The sequence below is a fragment of the Dromiciops gliroides genome, chromosome 4 (genome assembly GCF_019393635.1).
Source record: "Dromiciops gliroides isolate mDroGli1 chromosome 4, mDroGli1.pri, whole genome shotgun sequence".
NCBI lineage: Eukaryota > Metazoa > Chordata > Mammalia > Microbiotheria > Microbiotheriidae > Dromiciops > Dromiciops gliroides.
In genome coordinates, this window is record NC_057864.1 from 112,280,838 (window position 1) to 112,291,237 (window position 10,400).

Consider the following 10,400-nt stretch of genomic DNA (forward strand, 5'->3'; position numbering starts at 1 on the left):
ATAAAGTTAACTGTGGTTCTTCAGTTACTATGTCAAGCTTTTGGAAAAGACAGGAGCCTCAGTTTCTTCATCTGTAAATGAGAGGGTTAAAGTAGATGTTTCCTAAGGTCCCTTCCAATTCTAAATTCCCTGATAGTATGAAGACATATTTGGGGGTACAGGTATCTTTAGCAGTGCTCCTTACCTAATATTTGGCAATGCAACAAGTATTTATTAAATGCCTACTATGTGGCTGCCATTTTTCTAAGTGACGACAATACAAAAATGAAAACAGTCCTTGTTATTAAGGAATTGATATTCCTTGCCTATACATAGTATCATTTCTGCCTATCAGTATATTTTCTTAAGTACAAAGGTGACATACCAATTTCAGAGCATGTTATAGGACAAGAATGTTAACAATATCCCTGATGACTCTCCTCATACTGACCTGACCTTATAGATGACAGAGGCTACTCCCACTCGAATAACTAATCAATTTCATAGAGCCATTAGTAGCATATAATCTAAAAATGCTTTAATTCTTTAATTTCCCTTTCAAAGAAAGAGACAGTGGTCTCCCATGAATGTCATACCAAAGGAAATTGGACATAAAGGAGGGGAAGAAATCACCTAGCACTTTATCTGAAACCTAGTCAGCCTTCCTAAAATGACCACTGCAGTCACATGCCGTACTATACCTAGAAGCACCTTCTTCACTAAAGTACTACTCTAATCATAGTGAGATAACAGGGTTCTAAAAGCAATGCTAAAGGAAAACAAGCTGTAAAGGCTTAGATTCTAGGCATGACTGATGATAGCTTCTTGTACCAGAAGCAGCCTAAGTTTAAAACAGCTCATCACTAGAAAGTTTGTGACATAGTAGAGAGAGGGCTAGATTTGAAGGCAGGAGACATAGGTTTTAGTTAAGGTTTATGATCTTACAAGGTTGATCATTGGGCAGTGGGCTTTTTGGGGTGGGGAGTGAACCAAAGCAATTCGTGAAACCATAGCCTCTTCCACAGATAAACTGTTCTTATATCTAAGTAGGCTTTGGAATCTTCAGAAGCAAAGTGACAGTTAACTATCATTTCCTTTGGAGTCTGTGAAGAGACAGTTTTAACTGTCATCTGTAAAAAAATTTTTAAAAACCTAAATTTTAAACTGTCATCTGAAAGAGACTTTCCCAATAACAGCTGGAGAGACTGTTGAGAAGACAAATAGGATGAGGAAAGAATGTATTCCCTAAGAGAACTGTTTAACCCTTGTTACAAATAAATACAAAGACAATTCTTGAAAAATTTTAGCTGCAACTCTGAGAGTTAAGTGGGTCTCTAAGCTAGAAGTGAGGGGAAGTTGAGCAACAGATATTGTCAAATATGAATTTATTGCCTATGATCTTTCTCATAGCTAAGCCATTGTAAATCATTATGTCCATCTTTGTGTTGTTTATATTGTGAACATAATGTATAGCCAGTGACTTTAGTATTTATTTGCTTTAGAAGATGTGGGTTAAAAGATGAGAGAGGGGGCAGCTAGGGGGCGCAGTAGATAAAGCACCAGCCCTGAATTTGGGTGGACCTGAGTTCAAATTCAACCTCAGACATTTGACACTTACTAGCTGTGTGACCCCGGGCAACTCACTTAACCCTCATTTCCCTGCAAAAATAAAAATAACCAAACATATCCCTGGACTACTCTAGAATTCAAGATGATAAAAATGAAAATGCTAAGTCTAGTAGCAAGCTGAGGGGTAACTACCAATGTAGGTTATATATGAGTATGGTTGACCATCCAAGATTTTTCTACATTAAAATATGGTGGGGTTATAATCTGTGTCAGTGGAGAGAATACTTAGAACAGTGAAGTCATGGATTTTTAGAAATATACTCTCCAAGAGCCAGGATGCTATATCTGCAGAGTTTGAGGGGAATTGGGGCAGCTTTTTCTATGGTTGTCAGATCAAGCTCCTATAAGCTGCATTTTGTACACCGCCCCCCCCCCCCCAGCCATTGTTAGGCCAAATGACTAAGACACAGTTCTATTTAACCTTTAACATCAATTAACTTTTACAAATGAACCTTTATTTCAAACATACAGCATGAACAAAGTACAAACATTTTCACGCTATCTGGGAGCTGTTTCTGGCAGCACTTAAATCTCTGGGAGGAGGGGGCTAGAAATTTTGCTTAGTTGCTACACAGCATTAGAGTGGCCAAGTTCATGTCCAGAGAATCCTCACTTTAACTGTTGTTGGCTCTGGTCCAGAAGGTCACTCCACATGGCTCCTCAAGGCATTTACGATGGGCTGGCTGTAAAACTTGGCCTGCATTCTGACTCCTGGATTCTGGTGGTTCATTCTCTTAAACTGTCAAAACTCAACAAAATTGGAGACCCTACTCTCTTCATCCTAAAACAGAAAAGAACAAAGCTTTGGTCCTTGGCTTGTTTCTTGGAGCCACATGACCTCTATCTTTATATCATGGTCTCTCACCAGACTTTGTAGGGGAAGGAGTCACCCCTTCAGGAACCAAGTAACTGAAAGGACTGAAGCAAGAGAAACAGGCAGAAGCCCACTAAGGCCTTTTGAATGCCTCTAGGGCTAAGTAAAAAAGATCCTCTCATTCACCGTGTGGTTGGCAGGCAGGATTCAGACAGTCTCTCCAAGGCATTTTGCTAACGTGTCATCACAGCTCACCTTGAATCAGGCAAGCTCTTATGCTTCACTATATGGGGAAGGTGCATCAGCACATTGAGTTGCTGCCCTCATTCCAGAAGTATTGAGATATGTGACACAGCTAAATTATTCCTATATAAAGTAAAAATGTCCCTTTTATAGTTTAAATTTCTTACTCTCTTTAGATTCCCCCCTCCAGTTCAATCTAAATATCATCTCATCATTCTTCCTAAAATATCAATTTTCACATTACTTCCTTACTCAAGGATCTATATTGGCTTATTGCCTACCACAAGTACACATTTTACTGTGTGGCTTTCAAAATCCTCTATAATCAGATGCCTCTCTATTCCTTCAATGGTCTTATCTCATTGCCTGCCAACACGCATCCTTTGGATCAGATGGCTTGATTCACTGCACCTAGGATAAATCAGGCTGACTGGTGGTTGTGTTTTCACTCCTCCCATTCCCTTTACCTGGAATATCCTCCTTTCTTCTTTCTAGTAATCTATATCCTGCCAATGCCTCAAAGACTTCCTCATTTCCCACTTCCATAAAGCCCTCTCTGTTCTTCCAGCCATTAGTGATTGATTGTTCCTTTCTTAAAACTCCTACAATATTATTATTTATGTTAATAATAGGATATAGGTACTGGATCTGTAATTTCCCTGGCATAGGAAATTCCAGGATAAGAGAAAATCCTTCTACCAATGCAGATTGACACCTGTTTTTAGTCTTTTCCAGTTGAGAGTGTTAAAGTTTTACCTCCACCACAGAGCAATGAAGTGATTTGCCCTCGGTCACACAGCCAATATGTGTCAGAGGCAGGACTCTAAATCCATGGCTTCCTGGCTTCAAGGCCAGCTCTCTATCCACTATGCTACCAAGCCTCTCTGTTGAGTATAATTAAGGATATCTGTGCATTGTTTTGTGGATTGCAAAGTACTTTACTTAGATTATCTTTTTTGTTACAATAACCCTGTGAGGTATTAAGTGCAGGTATTATTATCCCCGTTTAGCAGATAAGTAAATTGAGGTACCAGGGTTAAATGACAAATCACAGAATTATACCATGTCATAACTGGAAGGGACCTAAAAGATCATCTAATGCAGAGAGTTTTTAACCTTTTTTTGTGTCATGTATTCCTTTGGCCATATGGTAAAAGTTATAGATCGGGGCAGCTAGGTGGCGCAGTGGATAGAGCACCGGCCCTGGAGTCAGGAGGACCTGAGTTCAAATCCGGCCTCAGACACTTTAGCTGTGTGACCTTGGGCAAGTCACTTAACCCCAATTGCCTCACTAAAAAAAAAAGTTATAGCTCACTCCTCAGTCATGATGCAGCTGCCCTAGGCTTCTAATACAAACATTGCCCCTGGTCACAGATGTTCTAGGACATTGCTAATGAGAAGGCTAATGAGCCATCCCAAATCTGCCAGTCCTCCAAAGATCCCAAGATCCTCCTCTTATCTAGATGGAGGAGGAGACAGAGGTGTCCCCTTCCTCTGCCTGCCTAGAAGACGGCTCCCTCTCAAGACCTTGACTGGAACAGTTTTTCCGCCTCTAAACTTCCAGACACTCAATTTCTGGGTTCCAAACTGCCTTGATGTTTTATGCAGGGGTATCTGATCAGGCATGCATTACTTTGACTGATTGATTCAGTAGCGATATTTTCACTTCATAAAAGTATCAAAGCTAGAGTATTTTGTTAGTTGATTTAAGTGGAGTGGAATGATTAATTTATTGATTGACCCTTACCTTTATATATAGAACAAACATATATTCATGAGATTAGCTTTTGATAAAATATCCGGTATACATAGGTTCACATCTATATTGTCTGTCTTAGGGAAGGAAACAAACATCTAATCAAGTGCCTACTATGTGTCAGGCACTGTACTAAGTGCTTTATATTATCTCATTTGAGACACAACAGTCTTGGGTAGTCTCATTTTACAGATGAGGAAACTGAGGCAGATAGATGTTAAATGATTTTCCCAGAGTCACACAGCTATTTAGTATCCACAGCTGGACTCCTGATTCTAGGCCCAACACTCTTATTTACTGTGCCACCTAGACTATACCTGTTACCCTTGCTTTATCCAAGCTCCAGAACTGTTTAAACTTATAATCAGAGTCATATAGCTTAGCACTTAATTGTTCTCTAGTGATTGATTGCATTTATGTCTCCCCAACCATGTCCAATGCAGTATATAGATAGCTATTTAAACACACAGACTACTTTGCTATACAATACAAGGGAATCCTAGGGCACCAAGAAAATACACATTTATTAGGTTACAGATGCATGGTCTTTGGTTCTTCAGTTCAGCTTAACCCTTTTTAAAGTGTTGTTCAGTCTCTTCCTGACCCCCCCCTTCCCCCACCCCCTTCCTCCAACATTTTATCTTCATATCAGCCATCTCTTCCCATTGGCTTGTGATTTAGGTGACTGTGTCCTTGCTTGATAATTCATCCTTGTTTCTACCTTCTAACCCATAGTCAGTTATTCCTTTCAATTCTCTTGATCCCTGAGAAAACACAGGACCTACAGGCTTTCCTGACTGGGGCAGGTGGGGTGGGGAGCAGGGGAGGAGGGGCATACTAGTTCATTCTCGTTAGTCATTTCCTCCACATAGAAAACAACAGGTGGCCTCCTCCACCTGTGCTATGACTTAAGACTTGTCATCTTAGAGAATTGTGTGGGGCACCAAGAGATTAAATTGCTCTGGGTCACAGTTCTTATATGTGTCACAGGCAGAACTTGGGCCCAGTTTTTATTGACTCTGACTGAGGCCAGCTCTCTAGCTTGCCTCTCTATACTGCTTCTCTGTAGGGGCATAGTGTATAGAAAGCTGACTTAAAGAGAAGGATGACCTAGGTTCAGTTCTATCCTATGACACATATTGACTGTGACCTTGAGGAAGTCAGTTAACTCTTAGGGCCACCAAGCGACTCTAGCCTAAGATGACAAGTTGTGGTGAAGGTGGTAACTTGTATTGGTAAATGACATTTCCTCACCCTGAAGTTCTCTATATGCATGAAATAGCAGATAGAGCCCCTGATCCTACTTTTTTTTTTCCCTTAATAGAAGTAACAAGATTTTAAAAAGTTAAATGACTTGTTTTTTTTCCCAGAATGACTCAGTGAAAGACTGTGGTCAGTTCCCTGTGATACCCTATTTTCTATTTCTCCCTCTAACATGTTTCTTGGCTTTTGGAAGAACATGCCTTGTTAAGTAAGCCCAGCCTTTTCATGGCCCTCTGGGGACTGACCAACTACCACACTGAGTTTTCTCCCTATTGATCTGATACCTGAGAGATTTACAAGTCACTCTGTGCTGATAAGTGGAAACAAGTGGTTTAGAGTGTTCCTTCTAATCTGTATTGCTTTTCACTTACCTGGGTTAAATATCACTACTTAACCATTGCTTCTAGAGTTTAACATGGCTCTTAAACTGTCTTCATTAACCTAAATCACTGTGGAATTTCCTACTCTAACTTGGGTTTTGCTTTTGTGTTTAAGTATGCACCTATAATTTCTGAGAACAGGCTATGTTGGCTGACACACTCTGCTCAAATTAATTTTGAGGATTCACACCCTCAAAATTTAATCTATACCTGGAACTCCTTGGTGGAAACTGCAACTTTATTGTAACTTATAATTGCCCTGGGCACTGAGAGGCTAAATGATTTGGCCATACTTAGCTATAGAACTCTTGTTTTTCTGACTCCAAGGCTGACACACTCCACACTCCACATGCTGCCTATTCAAGCAAAAATGAATTAAATAACATAAACATGGGTTGGAAAGAGAGAAATTGAAAAAAAAAAAAGGTTTTCCCATTTAATTTCCCATGAAATTCATCTCCTAAGCCCAATAATTTTGTAAATCAGGATTTTGAAATTCTTTTGTCCATGAAACTCTCTCTATAAAGCAGGGTAAAATGAAGATACAGCAATTATCGTGTTATTTCTTTCAGTATAGACTGCCAAACTGACTATTTCAGACTCAGAATTCTTCAATCTAAGTTTATTTACCTCTTCCAGAATTTCCCTGGCATACAGTGAAGACTGTTTTGTCTTGCCAAACATTTTTGTTATTTCATTCTGTTCCAGACCAAATAATAAACTCATTTATTATTTTTTTTCCAGACAGTTCCTTCCCTAATAGTTCTTTTCAACTTTTCATTGTTGGATGAGTGTTGGCTCCACAGGAACCCAGACACATATCACTGGCCAAACCAAGTCAGTAGCAGACTTGTTTAGAGCCGAAAACTGACCACATACTTCTAAGTGTAGTCTTGTCATGAGGAAAATGGGATACGGGGTTTTGGATAGGGGTGGGGTAGGGGTTTGGGGTCCTTAGGAATTCCTCTTTAAAGAATTACACCCTCTTGCACACAAAAGCAGTTAGAATAAGATGGTAGTTTATTTGGGGGCTGAGGAAGGGAAGGGAAACCATGAAAGAAGTCTTTGGACTTCTCATGGGGAGAAGGCATGGCATAGAGTGTGGCTCTGAGATACCAATCTCCTCGAGCAGGAGACAGGCAGGTACTTTTATAGAGGACTGATGGGGGTGACCATCTGACTGTGGAAAGTTCCTTTAGTGAGGGAGGACCATCCCCCACTGGTGGTAGCTGGAGGAGTTGGGTGAGGGGTGGCTATGGATCTCTCAAGCCATCTTTCTCCTCAGGACACAAAGGCAGCAGGCACACTCAAACTTATCTCCCCAGGGTTGAGGGAGACCAGAATGAAGGGTGGAGGTCCTGAAGCTAGCTCAGTCCGCTCTGGTTCCACTTATCTTTTTAGGTGTGTCTGTCCTTTGAATTAGTTTCTCTAGGAGAAGGTTCTTTGATATGCCCCAGAGAACATCTGGGGTGCTATGGGACCATAACAGTCTGATCATGAAAAAGATTTTGCCTCAAGTTGTTATCTTGCATAATTCAGATAGCAAATTTTTGCCTTCTGAATTATGCATCCATTATGGTTAGTGGTGTATTTTGTCACTTCCTCTATGTTAGGGGTCTATCCATGAAGCATCAGATGAGAGAAATAATATGTCTTTTAATTTACAAAGATGATACACAGTATTTCCAAATTCTAGTATACACACAAATATACACACCTACTCCTGCTCTAACCCAGGTTATTGCTTTTATGTTCAAGTATGCATACATAGTTTCTGAGGATGTGGTATCTTGGTTGACATGCTCAGCTCAAATTATTTTATCATTATCATTTTATCTTCGTAGGAAATCTCCATGAGTTCCTAGCCCTGAGGACTGAGGAAGGGGAGAAGAACATGGCCATGGCCAAAGAGGCAAAAAGTTTCCTCCCCTCACTCAAAGAAAGGGAAAAAGAGTGAGAGTCATCCCACTGGGAGTAGATAATCAAGGATACTCCATGCTATCCATTATAACATTGTAGTCACAGGGAGTCTTTCTTTTCCTATTGCATTTGGGAATTTCCATCTACTTGCCCATACTATTTGCCTCTATAGGTTATGTCATGGCCTAGGATTCCTATTCCTTTTCTTCCTTACAGTTTTCTACCCCCATCCTTTCCCACTCATCTCCTAATAGATCCCATTGGCGATAGGAAGCAGGAATAGCAGGGTTTGGGCAATATGTGGAGTATACTTAACAAAGGTCAGTAACCTATTTTCCTGGAATCTTCTAAATATAATGAGGAGTGTTTTTAATGGAAAGGAAGAGGCGAGATGCCAAAGGTATATAACAGGAAAAATAACAGAAGTGTTATGAGCCCAGAGTACCCCAGAAGTTCTCTGGGGCACATCAAAGAAACCTCTCCATGAGAAACTAATCCAAAGGACAGACACACTTAAAGAGATAAGTGGAACCAGATCGGACTGACCCCCACCCTTCATTCTAGTCTCCCTTACCCCAAGGGAGATAACTTTGGGTGTGGCTGCTGCCTTTGTGTCCTGAAGAGAGAGATGGCTTGAGAGATCCATAGCCACCCCTCACCCAATTCCTCTAACCACCACCAGTGGGGGATGGTCCTCCCTCACTAAAGGAACTTTCCACAGTCAGATGGTCACCCCCATCAGTCCTCTATAAAAGTACCTGCCAGTCTCCTGCTCGAGGAGATTGGTATCTCAGAGCCACACTCTGTGCCATGCCTTCTCCCCATGAGAAGTCCAAGGACTTCTTTCATGGTTTCCCTTCCCTTCCCTTCCCTTTCCCTTCCTCAGCCCCCAAATAAACTACCATTTTATTCTAACTGCTTTTGTGTGCAAAAGGGTTTCTTTAAAGAACCCCTACGCCCTATCCCAAACCCCTACCCCTTATCCCTAACGCCTTACCCCATTTTCCCCCTGACAGAAGTAATTCACAGGACAAAATAATAAGAAATCTAGCAACAAAACTATGGCATTGGATTGTGTATATAAATGCACAAAGCGTGAACTACATTCCATATTATAGAACTACATTATATATCTATATCTATATATAGCTTCGTATATATGCAGATACATATATACATATATATCACTACATTCCACCATATTCTTACATGAATTGACAAAATTTGATCTAATAATTGTTATTGAGATTTGGTGAAATGGGATTTATAACTAGATTTTGGTTCTAGAAAGGTATAGTCTATTCATATTCAAAGGTAACAAAATATATAATGATAAGGTGGGGTAAGAAGCATCGTATAATAATGCAGTACGCTTTGAAGACACATCCCTAGACAAAGCAAGTCTACAAGGACTAATTGTGTGGATCCCTGGGATTTGTAGTTCAGTGTATTAAAGAGAAGCTTCTTTTCAGCTTAGCAAAAATGGAAGGACTATCACATGATTTGAACTGGACTGGATGGGATTACATGGCTACACGGGGGAGCCTGAACTCATAAGGAGACAGTGCAGCCTTGTAGAACAGAGTGAAACAGAGCTGGGAGCCAGAATGGTAGCAGGAGAACCCCAAGGCCATTATGGTGTTCAAGGACTATGAATTAACCAGAGGGGCTGGCAGCAGCCTTCAGCTTCTTGATTTATAAGGAACACTGTGTTTGCCCATTCTTCTGAGAATTGTGAGGAAGCTCTGCAAAGCTCTCCCCCCACCCCCTCTTCAACTCTCTTATGATTTTCCTTTTTCTATTCTAAACCAGAGGTGTCAAACACACACCTTGCTGGATACATGTGGCCCATAATACTCTTGAATGTGAACCAGATTAAAATGTTATTGGGAAATATTTAACAAAATAAATAAAAATATGATAAAACATAAACCATATTACATTTTAAAACGAGGTCAGTGTGTGGCCCACAGATATCCTTATGTACAGATTTATGACCCCTTTTCTGTTTGATTTTGATACTGCTGTTCTAAACTGTTCTTTTATTCTCATTCTGTTTCTCTTCACATAAGACACCTGTGGCCAAGACAGAAATACATATTTCTTGTGAGTACTTTGGTACTGGAGGTTTCTGGATATTTGGCTACATGAATTAAACTGACTGGAAAGCTGGTTTCCAGTTGGCAATTGGTATCACCTGGGAGTATGATGAGTTGTTATTTTATTTTATTAATAATTCCATAAACTTCCATAGGCAAAACTTAAATGGAATCTTTTGCTACTAGACAGTTGAGTCCATTGTCATAATTGGGTGTCATTTTATGGCTTGAAGGGAAGTGGAATAGACATCTCTAGCCTCTTCTCCCCCGACCCTTCTCAAAGAGAAACTTTCATTCCTACCAGGAGGGGAAGCAAT